This window comes from Aegilops tauschii, chromosome 6 (genome assembly GCF_002575655.3).
Source record: "Aegilops tauschii subsp. strangulata cultivar AL8/78 chromosome 6, Aet v6.0, whole genome shotgun sequence".
NCBI lineage: Eukaryota > Viridiplantae > Streptophyta > Magnoliopsida > Poales > Poaceae > Aegilops > Aegilops tauschii.
Genome location: NC_053040.3, coordinates 404749987 through 404766732, shown reverse-complemented (window position 1 = coordinate 404766732; position 16746 = coordinate 404749987).

Genomic DNA, 16746 nt, shown 5'->3' with positions numbered 1-16746 from the left:
TATGGGGTAATGAATGCTGTTGCAGCTTGATCGGACTCCTTCATTTTGATTTGATGGTATCCGGAATATGCATCGAGGAAACACAGTGAGTCGTGTCCTGCGGTGGCGTCAATGATTTGATCAATGCGGGGGAGGGGGAAGGGATCCTTAGGGCAAGCCTTGTTTTGGTCTTTGAAATCGACACACAAGCCTCGATTTGTCCTTCTTTGGTACCATCACCAGGTTTGCCAGCCAGTCCGGATGTTTGATTTCTCTAATGAATCCGGCCTCGATAATCTTGGCCAGCTCCTCCCCCATGGCTTGTCGCTTGGGTTCGGAAAAGCGCCGTAGTGTTTGCTTGACCAATTTAAATCCGTTTAATATGTTGAGGCTATGTTCGGTCAGCTTGCGTGCGATCAATGGCATATTGGAGGGGTGCCAGGCAAATATGTCCCAGTTTTAGCGCAGGAATTCTCGTAGTGCAGTGTCAACCGTTGGGTTTAGTTGCGCTCCGATAGATGCTGTCTTCTTGGGGTCCGTTGGGTGGACTTGGAATTTGACTATTTCTTCTGCTGGTTTGAAGGAGGTGGATTTGGGGCGTTTGTCGAGGATCACATCGTCCCAGTCCACCGTGGAGCGCAGTGCGGTTAATTCTTCGGCCGTGAGGGCTTCGGATAGCGCCTCAAGGGCTAGGGATGCGGTTTTGTTTTTCAGCGTGTAGTGCTATGTCTGGATCACTGACGAGAGTGATTATACCATTTGGTCCGGGCATTTTGAGCTTCATATACCCGTAATGAGGTATAGCTTGGAAGCGTGTGAAAGCATCCCGCCCCAACAGGGCGTGGTATCCACTGCTGAAAGGGGCCACTCGGAAGGTGATTTCTTCGGACCGATAATTCTCCGGCGTGCCGAATACCACGTCAAGTGTGATGTTTCCCACGCATCGCGCCTCTCAATTGGGAATGATTCCTCGGAAGGTGGTGCTACTTTGCTTGATGCGGCTCATGTCTATTTCCATTTTGTGGAGTGTGGCCTCATAAATGAGGTTTAGTCCGCTGCCGCCGTCCATGAGGACCTTGGTGTTGGCGTTCTGGGAACGGGGGTCCCCAGACTTGCCTGCCTGCGGCCCACGGCGTGGCTGTGCTAGCAAGCCTGTACGGCCCATCTTCATCAACAAGGCATTCAAGACCCTCGCGAGGGGCCAAGCCTCGCGAGGCGGACGACGCAAGACCTCCTCAGGAGCGGCCTCGCCAGGCAGGCTCGCGAGGAGCGGAGAGATCAAGGCAGGGCAAACCTCGCGAGGTTCTCGTGACGTGAGCCATGACGATCAAGATCAGGTGGGCGCCAGCGCGCGCAGCGTCCTTGTTTCCTCTTTGGTGCTAAGGGGGGAAGCACAGGCGCTGAGTACCGAGGCGTCAAGCAAAGGTTTTCATATCAGTGCAACGAGACCAAGACTAGCAGGATGACAAGACGGAGGTTACCATGGAGCCCAAGGCGGCGTCACCACGAGAGCCTTTTGCAGGCAAAAACCGCTTTTGTGAGCATAATATGTACTAGCTGTCCCCTTTCAAATTGGCCGTTGTTGGCTCCCTTCCCTCTCAATATTTGGGGAGAGGACCAGGGCCTTTATAAGTAGAACTAGCCACCACCGTAGAGGATAACTCATTCAGAGGCATCCCACCCAATCCTTAGCCACACACCAAGCACAAGAACACCTCAACCTCAGGAGGCTGTTCTTCCCCTTGTACTGTTCATCATCAGCCCAAGAGGCAATCCACCACCACCACACTGGAGTAGGGTATTACACCACAACGGTGGCCCGAACCAGTATATATCTTGCATCCTTTGTGTTGCGAGTTCATCGAGTTCGTTCTTGAGATCTTAGCTAGTTTGGACGTGGATCGGTAGGGAGGAAATCTTCGCACGCACCCCAGTGTTCGAACATTGAGGGTTTTGCCGGAACCCGTGATCCGACATTTGGCGCGCCAGGTAGGGGTGCGCCGAAGCCTTCCCGCCCGGCAATCTACGCTCCGCCACCACCGTGCTCCGCCCTCATGGCAGGCGCCCCGCTACCGACTACGACGGCCGGCGCTAACGACGGGGCCAGGGGCTCCAAGCCCTGGCCCCCGCCTTGCGACAGGTGCAGTGGCCACCCAAGTTCAAGCCGGAGATGCCGCCGCGCTACGACGGCGCGGCGGACCCGGCAGCTTTCCTGATGGCATACGAGGAGGCCGTCCTCGGGGCCGTAGGCGACGACAAGGTCATGGCCAACTGGTTTCCCATGGCCCTCACCGGCGCGCCGCGCGCCTGGCTGCTTAACCTCCCCAGATCCACGGTGGCATCTTGGGAGGAGCTGCGCGACCTCTTCACTGCGCGCTATGCGGCGCCAGCGCACCATGCAGTCGCGGCCCTGCTAGGCGGATCTCAATCCCCACCTTCAGATCGCCATCTCAAGTCGTTCCTCCGCCAGATCGGTGCCGCTTCCAGGCGCCCGGGGGCTCCGCCGGGCTGGGCTATGCCTGAGGCCGGCCTCACCTTCAACTCAGAAGACCACCCCATCACCACCGCCGGCTCGGGCAGGCTCCCGATGCTCTGCACGCCCACCATCTGCAACATGGCCGTCACCAAGACCCTCATCGACGGTGGCGCCGGCCTCAACATGCTATCCGTGGAGGCCTTCAGCCTTCTTCATGTGCCGCTCGAGCGTCTCAGTCTCAGCAAGCCTTTCTCTGGGGTTGGCGGTGGCACCGCCCACTCCTTGGGGCAGATCCGCCTCCCCGTCACCTTCGGCACGCGCGACAACCACCGCACCGAGCTGGTCGACTTCGACATCGCCCGCATCGGCCTCCCGTACAACGCCATCCTCGGGTACCCGGCACTGGCCCAGTTCATGGCAGCGAGCCATCCGGCCTACAACCTCATGAAGATGCCTGGAAGCAAGGGCGTCCTCACCGTCAAGGGGGACGCCAAGGAGGCCCTGGCGGCGCTCAGGCTCGCCCTCAAGACCGCCGCGGCGGCGCAGCCCGCCGATGCAGGCACCTCCGAGCCCAAGGGAGCCGCGCCAACCAAGAAGAAGTAGCTGTTCACTCAAGACAAGGCGGAAACCAAGCAGGTGCCGGTCAACGAGCACGGGTCCTCAGGAGCCACCTTTACCATAGGTGTCGGCCTCGACCCAAGCCAAGAGGAAGCGTTGGTGAAGTTCTTGCGCGCAAACAAGGACATATTCGCATGGGAGCCCAATCAGCTGGTGGGGGTCCCGAGAGAAGTGATTCAGCACCACTTAAGGGTATGCCCCAATGTGCGCCCCGCGAAGCAGCGGGCGAGACGGCAGTCCACGGAGAAGCAGGCCTTCATCGTCCAAGAGACCCGCAAGTTGGAGCCAGCGGGTGCCATTCACGAGGTTCAGTACCCCGAATGGCTGGCGAACCCCATTGTAGTGCCGAAGAGAGGCGGGAAGGAGCGAATGTGCGTCGACTTTACCAACCTCAACAAGGCCTGCCCCCAAGATCCGTTCCTGCTCCCACGCATCGACCAGATCGTTGAATCTACCGCCGAGTGCGACCTGCTGTGCTTCTTGGATGCGTTCTCAGGGTATCACCAGATCAAGATGGCGGTAGAAGATGTAGAGAAGACAGCCTTCCTGACCCCATGTGGGGTGTAATGCTACACCTACATGCCCTTCGGATTGTGCAACGTGGGCGCGACCTTTCAGCGGCTGATGCACATCGCCTTAGGGCGGCAGCTCGGGAGAAACACAGAGGCCTACATCGACGACATTGTGGTGAAGTCTCGTGAGGCGAGGACCTTGATCCAAGATCTGGAGGAGACCTTCGCGAGCCTGCGCCAGGTGAACTTGCGGCTAAACCCGGAGAAGTGCGTGTTCGGTGTCCCTTCCGGCAAGCTGCCGGGATTCCTCGTGTCGCACAGAGGGATCAAGGCGAACCCAGAGAAGATCAAGGCCATTGAGGACATGAGCCCACCGCAGACCCTCAAGGAAATGCAGAAGCTGGCTGGTCGGGTGACTACGTTGGGACGCTTCATCTCCAAGCTGGGAGAACGTGCCCTACCCTTCTTCAAGCTGATGAAGAAGAAGGGCCCATTCGAGTGGACCCCGGCGGCCGACCGGGCTTTTCAAGACCTCAAGAGATACCTGACCAACCCACCGGTGATGGTAGCACAACGACCTCTCGACCCTCTAGTACTCTATCTTGCCGCCACCCCATACCCCGCCAGCGCGGCACTGGTGGCAGTTAGGGAAGAGCACCAAGCCAAGGCCGCCTCGCGCCAAGCCACGCCGCCAGCCGGGATGACGCAAGATCAGGAAGGCGCCGCAGGAGCTGTGGCGGCATCAACGGAAGACCAAGCTCGGCAGGACGATGTCGCCAAGATTCCCGCAAGCGATCAGGCATAAGGAGTCCCACCACCTCAGGAGACGTCCCAGCTTCCGCAAGACACGAGCCTCACCAACGCGCCAGCCCTCGTCGAGCACCCAGTGTATTTCGCCAGCACGGTGTTGCGGGATGCAAGGGCACGATACCCCATGCCCCAAAAGCTCCTTCTCGCGCTCTTGGTGGCCTCGTGCAAGTTGCGGCACTACTTCCAAGGCCACCCCATCAAGGTCGTCTCAGCCTACCCATTGGAGAGAGTGCTCAGGAGCCCCAACTCTGCCGGAAGGGTTGCCGAGTGGAACATCCAGCTGCAGGCATTCTAGTTGGAGTTCAGCACCACCAGAGTCATCAAGGGAGCTGCGCTCGCTGATTTTGTGGCGGAATGGACGGACGCCCCGACGCTCGAAGTAGGCGAGGACCGGTCCACCTCGCCAGAGAGTGAGGCGCCAGATGGCTGGGTCATGTATTTCGATGGCGCCTTTGCGCACCAGGGCGCGGGGGCTGGAGCAGTGCTCGTATCGCCCACTCAAGACAATCTCTACTATGTTGTGTAGCTTTGCTTTCAGCAAGGTGAGAAGGTCTCCAACAACATCGCAGAATACGAAGGCCTCATAGCTAGTCTGAAGGCCGCGGCAGCCCTGGGGGTGAAGCGCCTCACTGTTAGGGGCGACTCGCAGCTCCTCATCAACTTCTCCAACAAGGTATATGAGCCGCAGGACGAGCATATGGAGGCATACCTCGCGGAGGTGCGCAAGATGGAGAAGCAGTTCTTGGGCCTGGAGTTGCAGCACGTGCCCCGGGGCACCAACAAGGAAGCCGACGACATTCCCAAGAGAGCATCCAAGCGGCAGCCCCAAGAGCCTGGCGTCTTTGAGGAATGGCTCTTCAAGCCATCAGCGACACCACCACTTTGAAGCACAGCTCAGCCTCAGGAGGAGCTCCCACAGCCGCCTACTACACGAGCCCCAGCCTGTGGCCCGACCTCAGGAGCTCGCCTGCTCTTGGCGCTCGAGCCAGAGGAGGGATGCTGGACCAAGGAATTCAAGGAATACCTGATGCAAGGGATGCTGCCGGAGAAAGAGGACGACGCGGAGCGTGTGGCCGGACAGGTCACGACATACTGCATCCAGGACGGTGAGTTGTACAGGAAGCGACCGAATGATGTTTCACGTGTTGCATTTCCAGAGATCAGGGGAAGGAGTTGCCAACTGACATACATGGTGGGGACTGTGGGCACCACTCATCATCAAGGACCCTCGTCGGCAAGGTATTCCGCAGCGGATTCTACTGGTCTACAGCGCTCAATGACGCGGCCGAGCTGGTGAAGTTCTGTGAAGCCTGCCAGTTCCACGCCAAGCAGATCCATCAGCCGGCTCAGGGCCTCCAGACCATCCCGCTCACATGGCCATTCACGGTCTGGGGGCTGGACATCTTGGGCCCCTTTCCTCGAGCGCCTGGGGGCTACCGCTACCTCTACGTCGCCATCGACAAGTTCACCAAGTGGGCGGAAGTGGAAGCAGTTCGCACCATCCCAGCTGGCTTCGCAGTCAAGTTCATCAAGGGTCTCGTGAGCCGCTTTGGGGTTCCCAACCGCATCATCACAGATAACGGCTCGCAATTCACTAGTAACCTCTTCAAAACATACTGTGCTAACCTTGGAACGTAGAATTGCTATGCTTCGGTGGCACACCCCGGGAGCAATGGTCAGGCCAAACGCGCCAACGCGGAAGTCCTGAGGGGCCTCAACACCAGGACCTTCAAGAAGAAGCTCGAGGCCTGCGGTAGGGGCTGGCACGACGAGCTTCAGTCCGTGCTGTGGTCCATGCGCACCACCGCCACCAAGCCAACGGGCGAGACCCCGTTCTTCCTTGTCTACGGAGCCGAAGCGGTCCTCCCTCATGAGGTCAAGCATCGCTCCGCACGGGTCCTGGCGTTTGATGAAACGCAGCAGGACGCCACGCGGGGGATGGACCTCGTGCTGGGGGAGGAGCGTCGCCGCGAAGCTGCACTGAGGGTGGCAAGGTACTAGCAGGCGCTGCGGGCGACCTCGTCCTGAGGCGGGTCCTCTCCAAGGAAGGGCTGCATAAGCTCTCACCTATGTGGGAGGGACCGTTCAGGGTCGTCCATGTCTCCAGGCCTAGCGCCGCGCGCTTGGAGACGTAGGACGGGGTACCCGTCCAAAACGCCTGGAACATCCAGCACCTCCGGAAGTTCTACCCATGAAGCAAGGCCCAGTGCCTGTGAAGAAAGGCCTAGTGCCTGTGAAGAAGGCCCGGTGCCTGTGAAGAATCGCCGCCCGTGACACTCTCACGTAATAATGAGTGGGGCTGTACACGCCCCGGAGTCTCAGGAGTGCCGTCCTCGGGCCTCGGGGGCTCCCTCCCACGCCTAGTGGCAGCACTTAGCTCCGCGCTGGTGAGAAGACTTGAAGACTAGACTAGGTGCCGGACGCGGCTTTTCATTTGCTTTCCGTAGTTGGCTCGCCTTCTTTCAATCGAAGTTTGCTTCTGGTGTTCCTTGCTGATTTGGTTCGATCGCCTTTGCTGCTATTTTCGACTCTAGTTCACCTGTGTTCTCTCTCTCGCAAACCTCACGAGGGGGATAGGCAGGCTGTCCTCGCGAGCGTTTTTCCTTCTCTCTGCCTTCCGCCTGCTTTCGCGCGAGGCGCCCTCGTTCGAGCCCACAAGCTGGCGCATCTCTCCTAATCCGTGCCCCTCGGGTACCGCGATATGAAGCGCTGGGTCAAGGCTTGGGTGAACGATAAGTTTCCTAGCGAGCTTCCTAATGATTTTTTTGCAGTTCCTGAGCAACTACTAAGTCAAGACGGGCACGAGGAAACAAGTGCCTCGTGAAGAGGAGGCTACCCCGAACGCGCCAAGCTAAGTTATCTCCGCACAAAATAACGATACAACACGGAAACAACAAACATAGCATAATGGTTGAGGAATCACAGTTCGATACACGCCCCTCTAGGCCCAGACTGGTTTCATTTTTGACGCGGGAAAGAAAGGAAGAACGAAACAAAAGCGGCGCTTGCCCCTGCAGCGGTCCGCGGGGGCAGGCCCTCGGCGACTTCCCGGGCTCAGCCGGATCCCTCCTCGCGCTTCACGGAGGCGCGGCGACGAAACGACCCGCTACCACCTTCGAAGCGAGCGCGGCGGCGTGGCGGCTAGTCATAGCCGCCGCTGCTGGAGCTATCGCCGAGAGAAGAGCCACCGTAGCTGGACGAGGCACGGCCGGCGGGTTCGCCCTCCTCCTCGTCCCGACCATTGCGAAGGCCGAGCACCTCCTCGCCGTCGTTCACCTTGGGGCAGCATCCGGCGCGGCGACCATCTTCCCCAAACTCCCTCATGTATAGGGCCGCATCACCGTCGTACTTGAAGGGGAGAGTGCACCGCCTGCCCAGGCCGCGCGCGTGGGCGAACGTCTGCCAACCACGGGCCAGAGCTATGTTGCCTGCAGCGGAGACCTCGACCGCAACCCAAGATGCCCGGCTGCAGCAACCGTCCGCCTGCAGCCAGAGCCCACCTGGACCGGAGGCCGGCAGCTCGTCGGCAAAGAAGCGGGGAAGCTGGAGCCAGTTGCCGGCCGGATCCTCCGACCATACAACGAACTCTGGCAACACCTCTGCAGAATGGAAATGCGGCCGGGGAGGCCGCGTGACCATGTTGCGTCTCCCTTCAACGATAGGGCTCCCACGACTGGAACGGCCCCTCCCGCGCGCAGTTGCGCCACCGCGGGATTGGGGGGCCGCGGTGTGCTTACGGGGACGACCGCGTCCCCGCTTGGGCGCCGGGGAGCCAGGCCCCTCGCGAGGGGCCTTCCCTTCTCTGCGGCGGAGAACCTCTTCGATGACGCCATTGGAGTCGGTGATAGAGCAGAGGAGGAAGAAGCAAGCAGAATGGGAAGAGATGGGCAACGGGGGCTCTGCCCCCCTCCCCATTTATAGCAGGAGAAGGCCAACCAGCGCACCCACGATCATAGGTAATGATGGTTTTCCTTGCATGTCGCAGGGACTTGTCAAGTCGGGCAGTTGCCGAGGCAGCGTGGGGAAGCGGAGACGCCCACGTCCAATCAACCACCACGCGTCGACCAAGGCCGCAGGCTTTTGGGACCCGCAGTGCTCCGTACTTGACCTTTGGCTTCTCCTCGAAGCCAAGCCCGAGCGCGCCTTGGGCCCGGGGGCTACTGTCGGCGTTCTGGGAACGGGGGTCCCCAGACTTGCCTGCCTGCGGCCCATGGCGTGGCTGTGCTAGCAAGCCTGTACGGCCCATCTTCATCAACAAGGCATTCAAGACCCTCACGAGGGGCCAAGCCTCGCAAGGCGGACGATGCAAGACCTCCTCAGGAGCGGCCTCGCCAGGCAGGCTCGCGAGGAGCAGAGAGAACAAGGCAGGGCAATTCTCGCGAGGTTCTCATGACGTGAGCCATGACGATCAAGGTCAGGCGGGCACCAGGAGGGCGCCAGCGCACGCAGCGTCCTTGTTTCCTCTTTGGTGCTAAGGGGGGAAGCGCAGGCGTAGAGTACCAAGGCGTCAAGCAAAGGTTTCCATATCGGTGCAACGAGACCAAGACCTGCAGGACGGCAAGACAGAGGTTACCATGGAGCCCAAGGCGGCGTCACCACCAGAGCCTTTTGCAGGCGAAGACCGCTTTTGTCAGGATAAGCTGTTCTAGCTGTCCCCTTTCAAATTGGCCGTTGTTGGCTTCCTTCCCGCTCAATATTTGGGGAGAGGACCAGGGCCTATATAAGTAGAACTAGCCACCACCGTAGAGGATAACTCATTCAGACGCATCCCACCCAATCCTTAGCCACACACCGAGCACAAGAACACCTCAACCAGAGGAGGCTGTTCTTCCCCTTGTACTGTTCATCATCAGCCCAAGAGGCAATCCACCACCACCACACTGGAGTAGGGTATTACACCACAACGGTGGCCCGAACCAGTATAAATCTTGTGTCCTTTGTGTTGCGAGTTCGTCGAGTTCGTTCTTGAGATCTTAGCTAGTTTGGACGTGGATCGGTAGGGAGGAAATCTTCGCGCGCACCCCAGTGTTCGAACCTTGAGGGTTTTGCCGAAACCCATGATCTGACACTTGGTAAGTCGAAACCTGTCCACGATGGGACTGAAGACTAATGCGGATGGCACTCGGACTGTCCTGTACTTCGGTTCGTCACCGACATTAAATGTTATAGTCGTGTCGTTCCAAGGGTTTATTGCAGCGATTTGGCAGACTTCGGCGAGGTCGCGAAGTGCCCTTTTGCGCTTGTTGTTTGAAGCGAATGTCTTGGAGACCGTCAATACTCTTGTGTCGTCGTTTTCTGGAGGGTGCTGTTCTGGGGTGTCCTTGATAAGGATGTCCTCGCCGCTCTTGGCTACGTGCCGGAGTATCCAACATGCTCTAAGGCTGTGGGTTGCCACGGTATCTGGTGTCGTGTGTATTTTGCATGGGCCATCGAGTCATCCCTCCAGAACGGTGCCGTGCTGCATAATGGGTTTATGTTTCTTGACTATTGCACTGGGCGTGCCATGGGGGTGCGCCCTCTTCGCCTGTAGGAGGAGTTGAGTTGGGACCGACGGTTCCCAGCAAGATGCCTGAGTTTTCCAGGCGCTTTCCATCGTGCTGTACTTCTGTACGATAGTTACGAAGTCAGCGAACTTCAGTATGCAGCGGCGATTGATGGCGTTGAGGATTCCTTCGTCCGCGCAATTGTTGCAGAACATTGATATCGCGTCCTTGTCGCGCCAATCTTTTTCCTTGTCTTTGACAAGGAGGAATCTGGCCCAGAAGTGGTGGACCATTTTCGAGACTGCTGTTTTATGCTCATGAGAGCGTCTATGTCTGGGTGGGTGGGTGGAATTAAATCTGAACCCTGACCTGACCGATTATCCGGAGTCTGGAGACCTTCCAGACTCAACAGTCCAGGCTCTGGAGTGTCTTCTGATTGTTTAGGACTGCCATCCGATTCTATGTTTGGAGGGCTGGTCGCATCCTTTCACTGGTGGGTATCCGGTTCTTCCTGATCGGCGATCCGAACATAGTCCGTCTTCGATATAGAAGAAGACTCGCCATCCTGCTCCACGACTACCGCTATCTGGTGGGTGACCGGTGGAGTTTTGATTTCTCCTTGATCGGTTTTAGGCCCGATCCGATCGTAATTTGTGGCGTTTCCCAAAGCAGCGATGCGATCTAGGAGCTCGTTCAAGGACGAAAACTCTGCCGGATCCATCTGCTTGGAGTGTTCGGAGTTGATGCGAAGGGGGTTTTCGATGGCCCGAGAGGTCATCGTCGGCTCAATGACCGAACGGGCGATCATGGTAAAGCCGCCCAGCCGGAGGGTTGGCCTGGGGCCAGGACTCCCCCGGAGGTGATGTTGTCTTTAAGGACAAGGCGAGCCATCGAACCTTTCGTCGATGTCAAAGTGGAACTCTCAATGAAAGCACCAATGTCGGTGTCAAAACCGGCGGATCTCGGGTAGGGGGTCCCGAACTGTGCGTCTAAGGTCGATGGTTACAGGAGACGGGGGACACGATGTTTACCCAGGTTTGGGCCCTCTCTATGGAGGTAATACCCTTATTCCTGCTTGATTGATCTTGATGAATATGAGTATTACAAGAGTTGATCTACCACAAGATCGTAATGGCTAAACCCTAGAAGCCTAGCTTGTATGACTATGGTAATGAGTATATCCTTTCCGGACTACACCCTCCAGTTTATATAGACACCGAGGGGATCTAGGGTTACATAGAGTCGGTTACATAAGAAGGAATCTTCATAGTTGGTCGCCAAGCTTGCCTTCCACGCCAAGGAGAGTCCAATCCGGACACGGGTACAGTCTTCGGCCTTCATGTCTTCACAGCCCACCAGTCCGGCCCATTGATAATAGGCCGGACGCCCGAGGACCCCTTAGTCCAGGACTCCCTCACACGCCATAGCACATCTTCTGATAGTGGGGGTAGTTCTGCTTAGAGGCGGACAACACTTCACTCAGGTAATACACCGGCCTCTGGACTAGTATTGCGTTGCCGTCTTCCTTGCGCTCCACAACTATGACTGTGCTGACCACCCGGCTCGTGGCGGCGATGTAGAGAAGCATGGGCTCCTTAGCAGCCGGAGCCGCCAAGACAGGCAGAGTGGTCAACATCTTCTTGAGATGGAGAAAAGCTTTGTCCGCCTTATCATTCCACTCGAAAAAAGTGGTCTTCTTCATGAGCTGGTACAGGGGAAGAGCCTTCTCGCCCAGCCGACTGATGAAACGGCTGATGGATGCCAAGCAGCCGGTGAATTTTTGCACATCCAGCAGTCGGGTGGGTACCTCCATCCTCTCGATGGCCTTGATCTTTATAGGGTTTCACTCTATGCCGCGCTCTGAGACCAGGAAGCCAAGAAGCTGGCCGGCTGGTACTCCAAAGACGCATTTCTCCGGGTTGAGCTTGTTTGAAAGCGGCGCAAGTTTTCAAAGGTTTCCTTGAGGTCTTCTAGCAGCGTGCCACGCTTCTCCGTCTTCACTACAATGTCGTCCACTTAGACGTGGGCGTTCTTGCCGAGTTGCTTGAGGAGACACTTCTTCATGCAACGCTGAAACATGGCACCGGCATTTCTCAAGCCGGACGTCATGGTCAGGTAGCAGAAGGCTCCAAATGGTGTGATGAAGGTGGTCTTCAGCCTGTCTGCCGGGTTCAGTTTGATCTGATGATATCCTGAGTATGCATCCAGAAAACTCAGCAGCTCGCATCCGGCTGTGGAGTCTATCACTTGGTCAATTCTTGGCAAAGCAAAGGGATCTTTGGGGCAATCTTTGTTGAGGCTAGTATAATCGATACACATGTGCCACTTCTTATTCTTCTTCAGCACAAGGACTGGGTTGGCTAACCATTCTGGGAAGAATACTGCCATGATGAAGCCGGCTGCTAGAAGCCGGGCTATCTCTTCTCCAACGACTCTTCTCTTTTCTTCTGACAGGCGGCGCAAGGGCTGCCTGACTGGCTTGGCATCAAGTCGGACATGTAGCTTGTGCTCGGCGAAATTCGTCGGAACACCCGGCATGTCCTTGGGAGACCATGCAAAGATGTCCCGATTCTCACGGAGGAAATCGACGAGCTCGCCTTCCTATTTGCTGTCAAGGTTTGCACCTATGATAGCGTGCCTCTCCGGGTGCTCCGGGTCCAAGGGTATCTTCTTTGTTTCTTTTGCCGGTTTGAACGAGCCCTCAGCTTCCGACTCCTTGGGGTTTGGCGACATTTCCGGCTGCTTGCCTGCCATTGCCACAACCTTGTCAAGGAGCCGCTTCTCTGCTGCAATCACGAGGGACTCGGCTAGCCGGCTGCTGTCTGCTGCACAGGCGGCGACTTCTTGTAGTCTCCGACGATGGTTAGGATTCCCTTGGTGCTTGGCATCTTCATCTTGAGGTAAGCATAGTCGGGGACCACCATGAACTTGGCCAGAGCAGGCCGGCCAAGTAGCGCATGATAGGGGCTCTCAAGGTCCACCACTTCAAACCAGACTGGCTCTCGGCGGAAGTGATCTTTGTCTCCGAAGAGGACATCTATCTGGATGTTGCCCATTGGTGAGCAGGAAAGGCCAGGAACTATGCCATGGAATACAGTCCGACTGGGCTGAAGCTGCTTCTGCTTGATTCCCAACTTCTCCATAGTGTCACGGTATAGGATGTTGATGCTGCTGCCGCCATCTATCAGGACTCGGGAGAGCAGCCCGCCTCTCCGTTGCGAAGGTGGCATCTAAGACCAAGGCATAGGAACCAGGAGAGGGCATCACCTCCGGGTGGTCAGCTCTGCTCCAACTGATAGGCTTCTCAGACCAATGCATGAACTCGGGGGTCTCTGATGCTACTGCATGTACTTCTTGCTGCCGTGTCCGTCTGCTGTGCCTGTCGTCGGCCACGCTGGTGAACACGACATAAGGTCCATGCTCTTCAGGGTACTCATCTTGTATTGCGCCGACCGGCCGAACAGCCGACTGCTGGGGAGGAGGAGGCGGCGGGCCGGCTGGCGGAGGAGGCAGGAGTCCGTCACCCTTGGCAATTCTGGTGAGCCAATGGCAATTCCGAGTGGTGTGGTTGGATGGCTTCACGCCGCTGTGAAACTTGCAGGGTGCATCGAGAGTCTGCTCGTATGAGAAGGCAGGCAACCAGTTGCCGCCCTTCTGACGCTTCAGAGGAGGCTGCCCTTCCGGCTGTTGGTATACGACTGTCGCCACCTGCCGGCTGGCGGAAGCCGACTACGTGGCCTTGCGCTTGTTGTCATTTTGTTGCTGACGCCGACTGGTGTCACCAGCCGGAGTCCGAGGAGCTTGAGGAGCTACTTTGCCAGATGTGTCAACTTAGATCTCCGCCTTCATGGAGGAGTCGGCCGTGGCGTACTTGTCTGCTATGATCAGCAGTTCGTCGAGGGTCACCGGCTCGTCGCAGAGAAGCCGGTGCTTGAGGAGGGTGCCTTCTCGGCACCTGGCAGTGAAGTACTCGATGGCCTGCACCTCGTGCACGCCCTCGCAAGAGTTGCGCAGCTCGGCCCAACGCGTGAGGTAGTCGCGAGTCGATTCGTTGGGGCCTTGGACGCACAAGGAGAGCTGGCGCGGCTTGGGCGGCCGCTTGTATGTGCTGGTGAAGTTACGAATGAAGGCTTCGGTGAAATCTACCCAGATGTTGATGCTACGGGGCTTCAGGCTGTTCAGCCATGTCCGGGCCGTGCCCTGGAGCATGAGCGGAACATACTTCACGGCAACTCGCTTGTTGCCGTACGCTATGTTGACGGCCGTGGAGTAGTCGACCAGCCAGTCTTCCGGCTTCACGCAGCCGGTGTACTTGGCCGTATCTCTTGGGAGCATGAATGTCAGCGTTTTGGGAATGGGGGCCCCCATACTTGCCTGCCTGCGGCCCACAGCGTGGCTAAGCAGCAGGCCGTACGGCCCATCTTCGTCAACAAGGCACCCAAGACCCTTGCGAGGGTCCAAGCCTCGCGAGGAGGACGACGCAAGACCTCCTTTGGAGTGGCCTAGCCAGGCAGGCTCACGAGGAGCGGAGATATCAAGGCGAGGCAAACCTCACGAGGCTCTCGTGACGTGAGCCATGACGAACGGCACCAGGCGGGTGCCAGGCGGGCGCCAGCGCGTGCAGTGTCTCTATTTCCTCTTTGGTGCTAAGGCGGCCAGCGCAGGCGAAGAGTACCGAGGCATCAGGCAAAGGTTGCCATATTGGTGCAACGATACCAAGACCGGAGGACGGCAAGGCGGAGGTCATCGTGGAGCCCGAGACGGCGTCACCCTAGAGCTTTTCGCAGGCGAAGACCGCTTTTGTCAGGATAGCTTGTACTAGCTGTCCCCCTTCAAATTTGCCTGCCGTTGTTGGCTCCCATCCCGCTCGATATTTGGGAAGAGGACCAGGGCCTATATAAGTAGAGCTAGCCACCACAGTAGAGGCATCGAATCCTCACGCCACAAGTTCACAAGCACAAGAACACCTCAACCTCAAGAGGCTGTTCTTCCCTTGTACTGTTCATCATCAGCCCAAGAGGCAATCCACCACCACCACACTGGAGTAGGGTATTACACCACAACAGTGGCCCGAACCAGTATAAACCTCATGTCTTTCTGTGTTGCGAGTTCGTCGAGTATGTCCGCAAGATCTTAGCGAGCTAGAGCGCAGATCGGTAGGAGGGAAAGATTTCGCGCGCACCCCAGTGTTCGAACCTTAAGGGTTTGCCGGAACCCCACATCCGACATTTTGCGCGCCAGGTAGGGGTGTGCCGTAGTTTCCCTTCCATCAGTTCGTCGCTCCGTCGTGTCCATGGCGGACGCTCGCCGTGCTCGAGCTGAGCATCGGGCTGCCCTCTCCGCCCGCGTCGCCCAGACGGCTCCCGTAGCCGGGCCACCTCGTCAATCACCGTCTCCCGCCGCCAACGCTGCCACTGGCCCGGCGGGGAACGAGCAGCAGGCATCCTCGCTCCATCCTTCGGTGCGGCAGGACGGCCGCACTGCTACTCCTTCGCTGACCCCTGTTGGTTCTTCGTCTCACGTGCACCGCACTCCCATGGAGGCACGGGCCGCGCTCATCGCGGTGAACGAGCTCCTGTGTTACCGCCCCGTCGACTACCTCTACGAGGAGTGGCTCGACCGCGTCGCCGAGCTCGTCCGCGCCGCAGGGGGCTCTCCGGCGTCGTCCCACTCTCTGCCTCCCCCTCAACCAGCCGCGGGCGACGGGGCTCATGGCATGCCTCCACCACCTCAGCCCCAAGACGGTGCCTTGGCACCAAGGCGTGCGCCTCCGTGGCGTGATCCACCACGCCCGGCGCCCGCGCATGAAGAAAGAAGCTATCAAGAAATCCCGCGGCCGCGAGAAGCTGCACCGGCGCTCCCCGCGCCACCGCGTCAAGACCGTGTGCCGCCTGCAGAGGCGCAGCGCGGACCTCGCCAAGACCAAGCTCCACCTCAGAAGCAGGCCCCGGCGACCACGGCCGGCTGCAGCGCCTTCACCCCCGAACTGCGTAGCGTCGCCTGGCTAGGCAAGTTCAAGCCAGATCTGCCTCCTCGCTACGATGGCACCGCCGACCGCGCGGAGTTCCTGCAGCTCTATGAGCTGAGCATCGAAGCGGCCAACGGCGACGAAAAAGTCATGGCAAACTGGCTTCCCATGGCTCTCAAGGATGGGGCCCGCTCCTGGCTCCTGAGCCTGCAGCACGGTTCGATCTCCTCCTGGGACGAGATGCGCGACCGCTTCGTCGCCAACTTCCAGGGCACTCGCGATCGCCCACCGGCCGCGGGTGATCTACGCCGCATCAAGCAACAGCCAGGGGAAACCCTCGAAAAGTACATTGAGCGCTTCAACAACACCCGCCCCAAGATCCCCAAGGTCACGGACGAAGCCATCATCTCCGCGTTCTCGGACGGCGTCCGTGACGTCAAGATGAAGGAAGAGCTCGCTATCCACGAGGAGTTTTGCACATCTCAGGAGCTGTTCAACTTGGCGACCAAGTGCGCAAGAGCTGAGGAGGGGCGCATCTCTCTCCTTGAGCTGCCAGCTGCAGGAGCGGAGGAGAAGAAGGCCAAGGCCTAGGACGTGAAGCGCAAGGAGGCAGTAGTGCTCGCAGCGGAGCCCGACACCAAGCGAGGCAGAGATCAGCCCGAGTCATCCAAGAACGGCCGACTGTTCTGCGCCTTCCACAACCTGAACACCCACAATACCAGCGACTGCCAAGAGCTTAGAGCCATACGGGAAGGACGCTACGGTCGACGCCCCGAGCGCAATGACCGGGGCTACGGCCGCACAGGAGGACGCGGAGGCGGACGCTGGGACGACCGTAGCCCGCGCCAGGAGTGGCACGACCGGCCTCGTGAGGACTTCTGGCCGGACCAACCTCGCGAG